This window comes from Orcinus orca, chromosome 5 (genome assembly GCF_937001465.1).
Source record: "Orcinus orca chromosome 5, mOrcOrc1.1, whole genome shotgun sequence".
NCBI classification, from domain to species: domain Eukaryota; kingdom Metazoa; phylum Chordata; class Mammalia; order Artiodactyla; family Delphinidae; genus Orcinus; species Orcinus orca.
The window spans coordinates 83,488,675-83,504,142 of NC_064563.1; the positions used below are offsets into that span (position 1 = coordinate 83,488,675).

At 39.3% G+C, this 15,468-nt stretch overlaps 1 protein-coding gene across 7 annotated transcripts in view; it reads right to left on the bottom strand.

Moving 5' to 3' along the window:
- Positions 1 to 15,468, bottom strand: part of CFAP91 (cilia and flagella associated protein 91) — a 154,653-nt gene that overhangs the window by 10,646 nt on the left and 128,539 nt on the right. Inside the window, exon 18 of one of the 7 annotated variants that reach the window (XM_049710147.1) lies at positions 8,707 to 14,753. The exons of the other annotated variants lie outside the window; for them this stretch is intronic. The gene's annotated coding sequence lies outside the window, so the exon portion shown is untranslated. Of the gene's footprint in view, positions 1 to 8,706; positions 14,754 to 15,468 lie in introns of those variants that run through there. 7 annotated transcript variants of the gene reach the window in all.

Consider the following 15,468-nt stretch of genomic DNA (forward strand, 5'->3'; position numbering starts at 1 on the left):
TACAAAACGTTTCCTGAGTTATCAACTGTAATGTTAGGTGATACTTTTGTCCTCTTCCTAGACAATGCAAGTGCCTTGGAACAATTTAACCCATCTATGCCCTTTCTGACTTACATACTATTGTTGTTGTATAACTGTACTGCTGCTATTGTTGCTGTTTCTTCTAATTGTGTTATATGCCATCAATAAATATTTATCCACATGTTGATCCTTCATTTATCTCCAACCTTCCAACTGGGATAATTTTCCTTCTGCTTGAAAAACACCCTTTAGTGATTTATTGTAGGGCAAATCTCCTAGTGACAAATTTTCTGTTTCATTTATCTGAAAATGTCTTTTACTGTCATTCTCAAGGATATTTTTGAAAGGTATAGAATCCTGTTTTATTATACTATTTAAGCATATTGAATATATCATTCCAGTATTTTCTGGCTTTGTTTCTGGTAAGAAGTCAACTCTCAGCTTAATTATTGCTCTTAAAAAGGTAATTCATCTTTTCTCTCTCAACAGTTTTAAGATTTTTCTTTTCTTTTGTTTTCAGTAGTCATATTAAAATGCATCTAGGTATAGATTTCTTTTTATTTTGTCTACTTGGGGTTAAGAAGCCTTCTTAAACATTGACCCTTTCATTGGTTTTAGAAAATTCACATTTCATGTGATTTCCCAACACATTTCTTCTCTTAGAAGTCAGATTTCTTGAATCAGTTGTCCATGCCTACTATCCTTTTGTCGCTTCCTAAGGATTAAGTTATACTACATCTATCCTTTTCTTCTGTAGTTTCCAATTCTTTGTCTCTGTGATTCTTTCTAGATAAATTATTCTGATCTTTTAATTTACGAATTTTCTCTTCAGCTGTATATATCCTGTTCTTAAATCTATTCATTGAGTTTCTCGTGTTGACTTCTGTATTTTTAAATTCTAGAATTTCTATTTTCTTCAAATCTGCTATATCATTTTTATCATTTCTAGTTCTCTTAAAAATTTCCATATTGACTTTCATTTCTTTGAACATAGTAAGTGTCTTAGCTCAGGATGCCATAACAAAATACCTTAGACTGGGTAGCTTAAGTAACAAACATTTTCTTTTTCTTTTTAAATGAGAACTCAGGATTTACTCTTTTTTATTTTTAAAGAGAACTTTAAAAAAATATATTTATTACTTATTTATTTATTTTTGGCTGCATTGGGTCTTTGTTGCTGCGTGTGGGGCTTTCTCTAGTTGGGGCGAGCAGGGGCTACTCTTCGTTGTGGTGCACGGGCTTCTCATCACGGTGGCTTCTCTTGTTGTGGAGCATGGGATCTAGGTGCGTGGGCTTCAGTAGTTGTGGCACGTGGGCTTAGTTGCTCCACTGTATGTGGGATCTTCCTGGACCAGGGCTTGAACCCGTGTCCCCTGCATTGGCAGGTGGATTCTTAACCACTGCGCCACCAGGGAAGCCCAGGATTTACTCTCTTAACCACTTTCATATATAACATATAGCAGTGTTCATTATATTTATCATGTTTATTACATCCCCAGTACTAATTTATCTTGTAACTGAAAGTTTATACCTTTTGATTGCCTTCGTCCAGTCTCCACTTCTCCCCCCACACCTCTGGTAACCACAAATCGATCTCTTTTTCTGAGTTTGTTTTTGAAGTATAATTGACTTAACAAAACTATGTTAGTTCTTGTTACACAACATAGTGATTCGATTTTTCTATACATTTCAAAATGATCCCCACGATAAGTCTAGTTATGATCTGTCACCGTGCAAAAATATTACATAATTTTTGACTATATTCCCCAAATTGTACACTTCCTACCCAAGAGTCATTTATTTTGCAACTGGAATCTCCCTCACCTATTTCTCTCTTTCATCCACCCCCTCCCCTCTGGAAACCACCTCTTCATTCGCTGTAGCTATGACTCTCTATATGGTTATGATTTTATTTTTTCTTTTGTTTTTAGATTTCACATATAAGTGAAATCATACAGTATTTGTCTCTCTTGGTCTGATTTATTTCACTTAGAATGATATCCTGTAGATCCATCCATGTTATCACAAATGGCAAGGTTTCATTCTTTTTTATGGCTGAGTAATATTCCACTGTGTATACATGTACCACATCTTCTTTACCCATTCATCTACTGATGGGAACTTAGGTTGCTTCCATATCTTGGCAACTGTATATAATGCTGCTATGAACATAGGGGTGCACATATCTTTTTTAAATAGTGTTTTCATTTTCTTTGGATAAATACCCAGGAGTGGAATTGCTGGATCACATGGTAGTTCTATTTTTAATTTTTTGAGGAATTTCCGTACTGTTTTCCATAGTAGCTGCACCAATTGACATTCCCACCAACAGTGCACAAGGGTTCCCTTTTCTCCACAGCCTTGCCAACACTTGTTTTTTGTGGTCTTTTTGATAATAGTCATTCTGACAGGTGTGAGGTGATATCTCATTGTGGTTTTTTTGGTTTTTTTTTTTGCGGTACGCGGCCTCTCACTGTTGTGGCCTCTCCCGTTGCGGAGCACAGGCTCCAGATGCACAGGCTCAGTGGCCATGGCTCACAGGCCCAGCCACTCCGCGACATGTGGGATCTTCCAGGACCGGGGCACGAACCCGTATTCCCTGCATCGGCAGGTGGACTCTCAACCACTGTGCCACCAGGGAAGCCCTCATTGTGGTTTTGATTTGCATTTCTCTGATGATTATTGATGTTGAGGATCTTTTCATGTGCCTGTTGGCCATCTGTATGTCTTCTTTGGAAAAAGTCTACTTGGATTCTCTGCCTGTTTTTTTTAAATTGTTATTATTTATTTGGCTGCATCGGGTCTTAGTTGTGGCATGCGGGATCTTCATTGCAGCATGGTGGGATCTTTTGTTGCAGTGCGCGGGCTTCTCTTTGGTTGTGGCATGCGGGCTCCAGAGCGCATGAGCTCAGGTGTTGCGGTGCACAGGCTCTCTAGTTGTGGTGCACAGTCTCAGTAGTTGTGGTGCACGTGCTCTAAAGCATGCGGGCTCAGTAGTTGCGGTGCATGGGCTTAGTTGCCCCGTGGCATGTGGGATTTTAGTTCCCTGATCAGGGATCAAACCTGTGTCCCCTGCATTGGAAGGTGGAGTCTCAACCACTGGACCACCAGGGAAGTCCCCCTCTGCCTATTTTTTAATTGAGTTTTTTTTGATGTTGAGTTATATGAGTTCTTTGTGTATTTTGGATATTAACCCCTTACTGTATATATCGTTTGCAAATGTTTTCTCCCATTCAGTATGTGGCCTTTTCATTTTGTTGCTAGTTTCCTTAACTGTGCAAAAGTTTTTTAGTTTGATATAGTCCTATTTGTTTATTTCTGCTTTGTTTCCCTTGCCTAAGGAGACATAGCAAGAAAAAATATACTACTATGGCCAATGTCCAAGAGCATCCTACCTGTGTTTTATTCTAGAAGTTTTATGGTTTCAGGTCTTATATTTAAGTCTTTAATTTACTTTGAATTTACTTTTGTATATGGTGTGAGAAAGTAGTCCAGTTTGATTCTTTTCCATGTAGCTGTCTAGTTTCCCCAACACCATTTACTATAAAGGCTGCATATCCCCATTGTATATTCTTCCCTCCTTTGTCATAGATAACTGCCCATATAAGTGTGGGTTTATTACTGGGCTCTGTTCTTTCCATTGATCAAGTTATCTATTTTTGTGCCAGTATCATACTGTTTTGATTACTGTAGCTTTGTAGTATAGTTTGAAATCAGGGCGTATCGTACCTCCAGCGTTGTTCTTCTTTCTCAAGATTGTTTTGGCTATTAGAAATTTATTTTCTCACAGTTCTGGAGGCTAGAAGTTCAAGATCAAGGTGCCATCATGGTTAGCTTCTGGGGAGGACTCTCTTCCAGGCTTGTAGATGGCTGCCTTCTTGCTGTGTCCTCACATGGCAGGGAAAGAGAGAGAGAGCAAGCTCTCTAGTGTCTCTTCTTATAAGAGCACTATTCCCATCATGAGGGACCCACCCTCATGATATCATCTAATCCTAATTGTATCCCACAGTCCTCATTTCCAAATGCCATCATATTGGAGGTTAGGGCTTCAACATATGAATTTGGGGGGGGGGACACAGTTCAGAGCATTGCATTCCATCCTAGCCTCCCAAAATTCATGTCCTTCTCACATGCAGAATACATTCATTCCATGCCAACAGCCCCAAAGTCTTAAGTCATTCAAGCATCAGCTCTAAGGTCCGAAGTCCAAATTCTCATCTAAATCAGACGTGGGTGAGACTCAAGGTACGATTCGTCCTGAGGCAATATTCCTCTCCAGCGGTGAACCAGACACATTATGTACTTCTAAAATACAATGGTGGGACAGGCATAGGACAGATATTCCCATTCCAGAAGGGAGAAATCAGAAGGAAGAAAAGAGTAATGGGTCCCAAGCAAGTCCAAAGCCTAGCTAGACAAATTCTATTGGATCTTAAAGCTCAAGATTAATCCCCTTTGGCTCAGTGTCCTGCCTTCCAGGTCCACTGGGATGGCAGCATTACTCCAATGGCTCTGGGGATGGCCCCACCCCTCCAGCTTTTTCGTCCCTCATCCCCACAGCCTCGGTGGGGATCCTGTCGCTGCACCTCTGCCAGGGTAGGGTGCCATAGGTGGTCCCATCCTTAAGGTTCTGGGCAGAGGCCATCTGACCTGTTGAAACCGAGGAAGTGGTTGATAAGCCTTCAGGATTATTTTTCCCTCTTCTTAAAGAACTGTGCACATTTGAAGCATAATGGCTCTATCATGTCATCCTGTCAAATCCAAGAAGTCTGATGCCTTCCTTCATCTTGTGTCCATTCCTTCATTTCAAACTGGCAGAGCTCCTACTCTTATAATTCCATAGACTCTTTATCAAATAGTTGTTCAGCCACACCCTTAGTGTTCTTTTTTAGAATGAATTTTCTCATCTTTTGAAATATGGATAGGCTGAGAATTTTCCAAATGTACAAGTTCTTGTTTGTTTTGCTTAACAATTCCTTCTTCAGTTCATCTCTCTCCTTTCAAACCTATAAAAGCAGTCATGAGGAACCAGGCTGCTCCTTCAACACTTTGCTTAGAAGTCTTCTCAGCTAAATATCCAATTTCATGGCTCAGAAGTTCTATATTCCACAGAACACTAGAACAAAGTTCAGCCAAGTTCTTTGCCACTTTATAATATGGATTGCCATTCCTCCAGTTTCCAATAACACATTCCACATTTCCATCTGAGACCTTGTCAGAATTGCCCTTAATACCCATATTCCCAGCATGCATCTCAAAACTCTTCCCACCTCTACACATTATCTAGTTCCAAAGTTGCTTCCACACATTTAGGTATTTGTTACAGCAGCGCTTCACTCTTGGTACCAAAATCTTAGATTGGGCTGCCATAACAAAATACCATAGACCTGATGGCTTAAACAACAAAAATGTATTTTCTCACAATTCTGGAGGCTAGAAGTACATAGCAGTAAGCATAGTTATTCTAAAACCTGTGTCTAAATAATTCCAATAGCTTAGATCCCTTTAGGTCTGTTTCTATTATCTGTACTTTCTGCTGCTTGTTCAAATTGTCATGTCTCTTCATATACCGGATATCCTTGTTGTGTTCTGGAACTTGTTCATGAAAAATTGTGAAAATAAATTGAGGTCTAGGATGATGCCAACTTTCTCCAAAGGGAATTTAAGTGTTGTCCCTGACAATTTCCTTGAGGCAACAGGAATCAAGGATCTTTTTAAATTTGTTTTATGGGACTGAGGGTTTCTTGGATCATTCAGATGATTAGAAGCTAAACTGTAGTGTATTTGAGGGGTGATTTACTTGCAGTGAACACTTTCTACTAGGGCATAACCTTATGGAGTCCCAGCCCAAATGGAGGAGGTTTACTAGGGACTCAACCTTGACTCCACAGTTTTTGTCCCTCTAGTTTTGCAAAGCTTGTGAAAGTATTGCTCAGCTTTTCAGCCACATTTACTAGAATTTGCATATTCCCTAAGGAAAAAAATGGCTCCAAATGCCAGACTCAGCTCAATGGATTTTTCTACTCGTAAATTTTCCTCCAGAAATGCCTCACTATTTTATTACCTCTGTTGTCTTTAAGCTGATTTAAAAATTTTGTTTTTAATCAGTAGTCCATGCCTACTGACCCTCTCACTAAATATTATTAAATAACCTCACATCTGTCCTTCCCTCTGAGAGAAGGAAGAGGAAGTGATATATATACTAGGGGGGCAACTAAGCATCATGTTCCAACCATTTAATAAAATATTAAGAAGATACTGTGTTAATTCATTGGTTAACCTTCCTTGCTGAGTGTCTGTAGCTAGCCTGGAAACTAGGTTTTTTTTGAAACTATATTTTATAACCACAACATGCTTTACATAGTGAAAGTAAAATACATTTCATTAAAACCTAAGTATAGGGCTTCCCTGGTGGAGCAGTGGTTAAGAATCTGCCTGCCAATGCAGGGGACACGGGTTCAAGCCCTGGTCCAGGAAGATCCCACATGCCGTGGAGCAACCAAGCCTGTGTGCCACAACTACTGAGGCTGCGCTTTGGAGCCCGTGAGCCACAACTACTGAGCCCACGTGCCACAACTACTGAAGCCCTATAGTGAGAAGCCTGTGCACTGTAATGAAGAGTAGCCCCCACTTGCCACAACTAGAGAAAGCCTACACACAGCAACAAAGACCCAATGCAGCCAAAAATAAATAAGTTAAATAAAATTTTAAAAACAAAAAACCTAAGTATAAAAGAAAGAATCATTTTAAAACTCTTATGGCTTGATTTCAAAGATCACCGTAGATGTCATAGAACAGGTATTATATACTCAGAAGTAAATGCAGATGTATTCAATTCAAACTATGTAAGTTATTAATCTTATTTAATTTGCATGTAAGAAAAATCACTACCCCAACATTAAAGATGATTTATTTTTAATTTATATTGGAGTATAGTTGATTAACAATGTTGTGTTAGTTTCAGGTGTACAGCAAAGTGATTGAGTTATACATATACATGTATCTATTCGTTTTCAAATTATTTTCCCATTTACATTATTACAGAGTATTGAGCAGAGTTCCCTGTGCTATACAGTAGATCCTTGTTGGCTATCTATTTTAAATATAGGAGTGTGTTACATGTCAATCCCAAACTCCCCCGCACCGTTCCCCATTGGCAACCATAAGTTCATTCTCTAACTCTGTGAGTCTCTGTTTTGTAAATAAGTTCATTTGTATCATCTTTTTTAAAATTCCACATATAAGCGATGTCATATGATATTTGTCTATCTCTGTCTGACTGACTTCACTTAGTATGATAATCTCCAGGTCCATCCATGTTGCTGTAAATGGCATTATTCCGTTCTTTTTTATGGCTGAGTAGTATTCCCTTGTATATATGAACCATATTTTCTTTATGCATTCATCTGTCAATGGACACTTAGGTTGCTTCCATGTCTTGGCTATTGTAAACAGTGCTGCAATGAACATTGGGATGCATGTATCCTTTTGGAGCATGGTTTTCTGCAGATATATGCCCAGAAGTGGGATTGCTGGATCATATGGTAATTCTATTTTTAGTTTTTTAAGGAACCTCCATACTGTTTTCTATGTGGCTGCACCAGTTTACATTCCCACCAACAGTGTAGGAGGGTCCCCTTTTCTCTACACCCTCTCCAGCATTTATTTTTTGCAGATTTTTTGATGATGGCCTTTGTGATTGGTGTGAGATGATATATCATTGTAATTTTGATTTGCATCCTCTAATTATTAGCATTGTTGAACATCTTTTCACGTGCCTCTTGGCCATCTGTATGTTTTCTTTGGAGAAATGTCTCCTAAGGTCTTCTGCCCATTTTTTGATTGGGTTGTTTGTTTTTCTGATATTGAGCTGCATGAGCTGTTTGTAAATTTTGGAAACTAATCCCTTGTCAGTCGTATCATTTGCAAATATTTTCCCCCAGTCTGTGGGTTGTATTTTCATTTTGTTTATGGTTTCTTTTGCTGTGCAAAAGCCTTTGAGTTTAATTAGGTCCCATTTGTTTACTTTTGTTTTTATTTCCATTACTCTGGAGATGGGTTGAAAAAGGTATTGCTGCGATTTATGTCAGAGTGTTATATGTTTTCCTCTAAGAGTTTTATAGTATCTGGTCTTACATTTAGGTCTTTAATCCATTTTGAGTTTATTTTTGTGTATGGTGTTAGGGAGTGTTATAATTTCATTCTTTTACATGCAGTCCAGTTTTCCCAGCACCACTTATTGAAGAGGCTGTCTTTTCTCCATTGTAAACTCTTGCCTCCTTTATTGTTCATTAATTGACCATAGGTGCATTTATTTCTGGGCTTTCTATCCTGTTCCATTGATTTATAGTTCTGTTTTTGTGCCAGTACCATACTATCTTGATGACTGTAGCTTTGTAGTATAGTCTGAAGTTTGGGAACCTGATTCCTCCAGCTTCATTTTTCTTTCTTAGGATTGCTTTGGCTATTTGGGGTCTTTTCTGTTAACATGCAAATTTTTAAATGTTTTATTCTAATGCCATTGGTAATTTGATAGGGGTTGTATTGAATCTGTAGATTGCCTTGGGTAGTATAGTCATTTTGACGATATTGATTCTTCCAATCCAAGAACATGGTATAACTTTGCATCTGTTTGTGTCATCTTCGATTTGTTTCATCAGTATCTTATAATTTTCGGAGTACAGGTCTTTTGCCTCCGTAGGTAGGTTTATTCCTACCTATTTTAGTCTTTTTGATGTGATGGTAAGTGGGATTGTTTCTTTAATTTCTCTTTCTGAACTTTTGTTATTAATGTATAGAAATGCAACAGATTTCTGCATATTTATTTTGTATCCTGAAACTTTATCAAATTAACTGATGAGCTCTGGTAGTTTTCTGGTAGCATCTTTTTTTTAATATGTAAATTTATTTATTTATTTTTGGCTGTGTTGGGTCTTCATTGCTGTGCACAGGCTTTCTCTAGTTGCAGCAAGTGGGGGCTACTCTTCATTGCGGTGTGTGGGTTTCTCATCACGGTGGCTTTTCTTGTTGTGGAGCATGGGCTCTAGGCACGCGGGCTTTAGTAGTTGTGGCACGCGGGCTTAGTAGTTGTGGCTCACGGGCTCTAGAGTGCATGCTCAGTAGTTGTGGCACATGGGCTTAGTTGCTCCATGGCATGTGGGATCTTCCTGGACCAAGGTTCAAACCCGTGTCCCCTGCAGTGGCAGGAAGATTTTTAACCACTGCACCACCAGAGAAGTCCCTTCTGGTAGCATCTTAAAAAGAGCTTCTATGTATAGTATCATGTCGTCTGCAAAGAGTGAGTTTTTCTTCTCCAATTTGGATTCCTGTTATTTCTTTTTCTTCTCTGAATGCCATGGCTAGGACTTCCAAAACTATGTTGAATTAAAGTGGTGAGAGTGGACATTCTTGTTCCTCATCTTAGAGAAAATGCTTTCAGCTTTTCAATTCGTGAGTATGATGTTACCTGTAAATTTGTCTTTATGCCATGTCTTTATGCCATGTCTTTATGCCATGTCTTTATACATGGCCTTTATTCTGTTGAGGTAGGTTCCTCAACTTTCTGGGGAGTTTTTATCATAAATGGGTGTTGAAGTTTGTCAAAAGCTTTTTCTGCATCTATTGAGACGATCATATGGTTTTTATTCTTCAATTTCTTAATATGGTGTATCACATTGATTGATTTGCAAATATTAAAGAATCCTTGATCCCTGGATAAATACCACTTGATCATGGTGTATGATCCTTTTAATGTGTTGTTGGATTCTGTCTGCTAGTATTTTGTTGAGGATTTTTGCATCTGTGTTCATCTGTGATATTGGCCTCTAAATTTATTTTCTTTCTTTCTTTTCTTTTCTTGCTTTCTCTTTCTCTCTCTCTCTTTCCTTTCTTTTCTTGCTTTTTTTTTTTTTTTTTGGTGTTATCTTTGTTTGGTTTTGGTATTAGGTTGATGTTGGCCTCATAGAATGAGTTTGAGAGTCTTCCTCCCTCCGCTACATTTTGGAAGAGTTTGAGAAGGATAGGTGTTAGCTCTTCTCTAAATGAGAAGGATAGGTGTTAGTTCTTCTCTAAATGGCTGATAGAATTCACCTGTGACCTGCCATCTAGTCCTGGACTTTTGTTTGTTGTAAGTTTTTAAATCACAGTTTCAATTTCAGTACTTGTGATTGGCCTGTTCATATTTTCTATTTCTTCTTGGTTCAGTCTTGAGAGATTGTATCTTTCTAAGAATTCGTCCATTTCTACTAGGTTGTCCATTTATTGGCATATAGTTGCCTGTAGTAGTCGCTTATGTTCTTGTGTATTTCTGTGGTGTCCATTGTAACTTCTCCTTTTTCATTTCTAATTTTATTGATTTGAGCCTTCTCCCTCTTTTTCTTGATGAGTCTGGCTAAAGGCTTATCAATTTTGTTTATCTTTTCAAAGAACCAGCTTTTAGTTTCATTAATCTTTTCTATTGTTTTCTTCATTTCTATTTCATTTATTTCTGCTCTGATCTTTACGATTTCGCTCTTTCTACTAACTTTGGGTTTTGTTTGTTCTTCTTTCTCTAGTTGCTTTAGGTGTATGTTAGGTTGTTTATTTGAGATTTTTCTTGTTTCTTGAGGTACGATTGTATTGCTGTAAAATTCCCTCTTAGAACTGCTTTTGCTGCATCCCATAAGTTTTTTTTAATGTATGTGCATACATGTGTGGGTACAGAAGATTCTTTGAGTCAGAGACAAGAACCACTTACTACTCACAGAAAACCTTGTGAGAAATCAGTTCTCACAACGGTGATTTGGTGAGGGCTAGATGGCACATGCATATGTTTTGGGGTACAGTATGGATAAGGAACTCCACAGGGGGAAAGACAGACATTATATAGGGCTGCTGGATTCCTGTTCATATGAGAGAGAGAGAGAGAGTGACAGAGAGAGAGACAGAGAGACAGAGAGAGACAGAGAGAGAAACTTTGCTGTGGAGTACAAGAGAGTAAATTCCATTCCAGAGAGGGGGACTGATATTTTACTTTCCTGGGAGACATCCTCTATCTGTGCTGTAAAAAAAAGCTACCCTCTCTGGATTGAAGTGTTTCATAAGTTTTGGATTGTCATGCTTTTGTTTTGTCTCTAGGTATTTTTTATTTCCTCTTTGATTTCTTCAGTGATCCATTGGTTGTTTAATTGCATACTCTTTAGACTCCATGTGTTTTTTATAGTTTATTTTCTTGTAGTTGATTTTTAATCCCATAGCGTTGTGGTCAGAAAAGATGCTTGATATGATTTCAGTTTTCTTAAATTTACTGAGGCTCACTTGTGGCCCAGCATGTGATCAATCCTGGAGAAGAATGTGCACTTGAGAAGAATGTGTATTCTGCTGCTTTTGAATGGCATGCTCTATAAGTATCAATTAAGCCCACCTGGTCTAATGTGTCATATAAGGCCTGTGGTTCCTTATTGATTTTCTTTCTGGATGATCTGTGCATTGATGAAAGTGGGGTGTTAAAGTCCACCACTATTATGTGGGGGATTTCTTCTTTAATGGCTGTTACTATTTGCCTTATATATTGAGGTGCTCCTATGTTGGGTCCATACATATTTACAATTGTTGTATCTTCTTCTTGGATTAATCCCTTGATCATTATGTAGTGTCCTTTGTCTCTTGTAAATAGTCTTTATTTTAAAGTCTATTTTGTTTGATATGAATATTGCTACTCCAGCTTTCTTTTGATTTCCATTTACATGGAATCCCTTTTTCCATTCCCTCACTTTCAGTCTGTATGTGTCCCTATATCTGAAATGGGTCTTTTGTAGACAGCATATATATGGGTCTTGTTTTCGTATCCATTCAGCCAGTCTGTGTTTTTTGGTTGTGGCATATACTCCATTTATTTTTAAGGTAAATATTGATATGTATTTTCTTATTGCCATTTTGTTAATTGTTTTGGATTTGTTTTTGTAGGTCTTTTTTATTCCCTTCCTCTTTTGTTCCCTTCTCTTGTGATTTGATGACTGACTTTAGTGTTGTGTTTGGATTTCTTTTCTTTTTTGTGTGTTTATCTATTGTAGATTTTTGGTTTGCCATTCCCATGAGGTTTTGATATAGCTGTCTATATATATACAAAATTGTTTTGAGTTGCTGGTCTTTTAATTTCAAATGCATTTCCAATAGCCTGCATTTGTGCTCTCCTTTTCTCATGATTGCTGGTTTTGATATACTATTTGTGTGTAGATGATTTCCTACCTTTACCATATGTTTGCCTTTACCAGTGAGTTTTTCCATTCATAATTATCTTGTTTCTAATTGTCGCCTTTTCTTTTCCACCTAGAAAATTTCATTCAGCATTTGTTGCAAAGCTGGTCTGGTGGTACTGAATTATCTTATTAGCTTTTGCTTGAGCTTTTGATTTCTCCATCGAATCTGAGAGCCTTGCTGGGTAGCTTATTCTTGGTTATTGGTTCTTCCTTTTCATCAGTTTAAATATATCATGTGACTCCCCTCCGGCCTGCAGAGTTTCTGCTGAGAAATCAGCTGATAACCTTGTGAGAATTGCCTTGTATGTTGCTTTTAAGGTTTTTTTCTTTGTCTTTAATTTTGGTCAATTTCATCACTGTGTGTCTTGGTGTATCCCTTCTTGGGTTTATTCTGCCTGGGACTCTCTGCACTTCCTGGACTTGGGTGACTGTTTCTTTTCCCATGTTAGGGAAGTTTTCAGCTATTATCTCTTCAAATATTTTCTCAGGTCCTTTCTCCTTCTGGGACCCTTATAAAGCAAGTGTTGGTATGTTTAATGTTGTCCCAGAGGTCTCTTATACTGTCCTCATTTCTTCTCATTCTTTTTCCTTTATTCTGTTCCACAGCAGTGATTTCCACCATTCTGTCTTCCAGCTCACTTATCTGTTCTTCTGCCTCAGTTATTCCTTCTCATATATCTTTCATTTCAGTTATTGTATTGTTCATCTCTGTTTGTTCTTTAAAGCTTCTAGCTCTTTGTTAAACAAAGATCTTCTCAATCTGTGCCTCCATTCTTTTTCTGAGATCTTGGATTGTCTTTACTATCATTACTCTGAATTGTTTTTCAGGTAGACTGCCTGTCTCCCGTTCACTTAGTTGTTCTTCTGGAGTTTTATCTTGTTCCTTCATCTGGGACACATTCCTCTACTGTCTCATTTTGTCTAACTTTCTGTAATTGCAGTTTCTGTTCCGCAGGCTGCAGGGTTGTAGTTCTTCTTGCTTCTGCTGCCTGCCCCCTGGTGGATGAGGCTAAGAGGCTTGTGTAGGCTTCCTGGTGGGAGGGACTGGTTTCTGCCCAGTGGTGGGTGGAGCTGGCTCTTGTCCCTCTGAGGGGCAGGGCCATGTCAAGGGGTATGTTTATCAGGCAGCTGCGTGCTCAGGAAGACTTTAAGCAGCCTGTCTGTTGATGGGTGGGGCTGTGTTCCCACCCTGTTGGTTGTTTGGCCTGAGGTGTCCCAGCAGTGGAGCCTACAGGCTGTTGGGTGGGGCCAGGTCTTGGTGAGAAAACGGTGGCCTCCAGGAGGGCTCACGCCAATGAGTACTCCCCAGAACTATTGCCACCAGTGTTCTTGTCCTTGCAGTGAGCCACAGGTGCACGCCTCCACAGGAGACCCTCCAATACTAGCAGGTAAGACTACCCAGTCTCTTATGAGGTTACTGCTTTTCTCCCTGGTTCATGGTGCACATGAGACGCTGTGTGCACCCTCCAAGAGTGGAGTTTCCCCCAGTTCCATGGAATTCCTGTGATCAAAACCTGATGGCCTTCAAAGCCAGATTCTCTGGGGACTCCTCCTCCCATTGCCAGACCCCCAGGCTGGGGAGCCTGACATGGGGCTCAGTACCTTCATTCCTGTGGGTGAACTTCTGTGGTAAAATTGTTTTCCAGGTTGTGGGTCACCCACCTGGCATGTATGGGATTTGATTTTATCATGCTCCTCCTACCATCTCGTTGTGGCTTTTTCTTTGTCTTTGGATGTAGGGTATCTTTTTTGGTAAGTTCCAGCATTTTTTTGTCAATTCTTGTTCAGCAGTTAGTTGTGACTTCAGTGTTTCCCTAAGAAGAGGTGAGCTCATGTCCTTCTACTCTGCCATCTTGTCTCAGCTGTGTGTCTAGGCTCATTGTTATAATTTTTATTATTGCCTTAAGTTAGCCCTCATCATCTCCTGTCTTCCACCAGAAAGCTGGGTCTGTTTGTTTATATGTCCAGAGAATGCTGTGATGATATGCTGTCCAGATCACTGTTTCAGGACCAAGGCACTCAATTCTTCATCTGCTTGGAGAATTGGCTAGCAATGGCTTGCACCTGAGCTCTTCCCAGTGCACGCTCTCAGCTTCCTTCCCTCACTCTCCAACATCAACCATATAGGGAGAGACCCAAGGGACCTGACAGAGGAAATGGATTTCTAAGGCTGATTTTTAACAATAATAAGATAGATAGGCAAAAGGCTTTGATCCTTGAATTTATATTATATAGAATAGTATATAACATTATATGTAAATACATGGCTTATATCTTCAGTGATGTCAGAGGTTATTTCATTATTAATGAAAAACAAAGGATTTTCTGCTGTAATTTACAGCCATAGTTTGTTATTTAAGAATTATCAGTTTTCCCTCTGCTCTCTTTCTTAACTGCCCCCTCATCTGAAACTTCCTACCATGTGCCTCTCTGATACTTAAGGTCCCAGTAGATTTCCCTGCAGAAGGTCTCTTGGTCACATGTTCATGGGTAAACCTCAAGTGAAGCGAAATTATTTGTATAAGATTATATAGTTAGAGGTAGAGCTACCAACACCCAACCCTTCTCAATGCCAGGTGCAAATTTCCCCCTAAAGCCGTAGTGCCTTCCCTAACCTGAGAGCACACCCTCAAGGCCAAAATAGCAGATGATGTGCCTCTACCATGGGGGTGTTAAGGGACAAGGTAGAGGCAAAAGGTTCACTCCATTTCCCCTTCTCATGAGAATTTTACTTTGAACTGACCCTCTAGCTCTGTTTTCCAGTAATGTGATAAGGTGGTACGTGTCAACTGTGTTACTAAGCAACACTACTTAAGGTAAAAACGACCCCTGATTGGAACTAGCATCTGACTTGGAGGAATTATAAATAAGTTATTAATACCTAACAGGAAACTGTAACTTTCAGGTTTCCTAAGTGTGCTGACTTTTGTAACTGGGCAAATCCATTGGGGGGGGGCGGCCCTGGAAACTATGCTGATGGAATTATTACAAGAGATACTGGTCCAGGAGCATGTAAACCAGGGCAGCTCCTGCACCCACCCAATGCACCTGGTCTTTTCCTTGCACCTGAGCTTTGTAACCTGGGGGCTAAAGGAAACAGCTATGTGGTCTTCTGTGTGGATTCAGTGAGAGCTCCCACAGGAAGAGAAACACCTGGTGCTGCCCTGCTGGAAGCTGTGGGTCCTGTATTATATCTGTCTTTCTGAGTAGA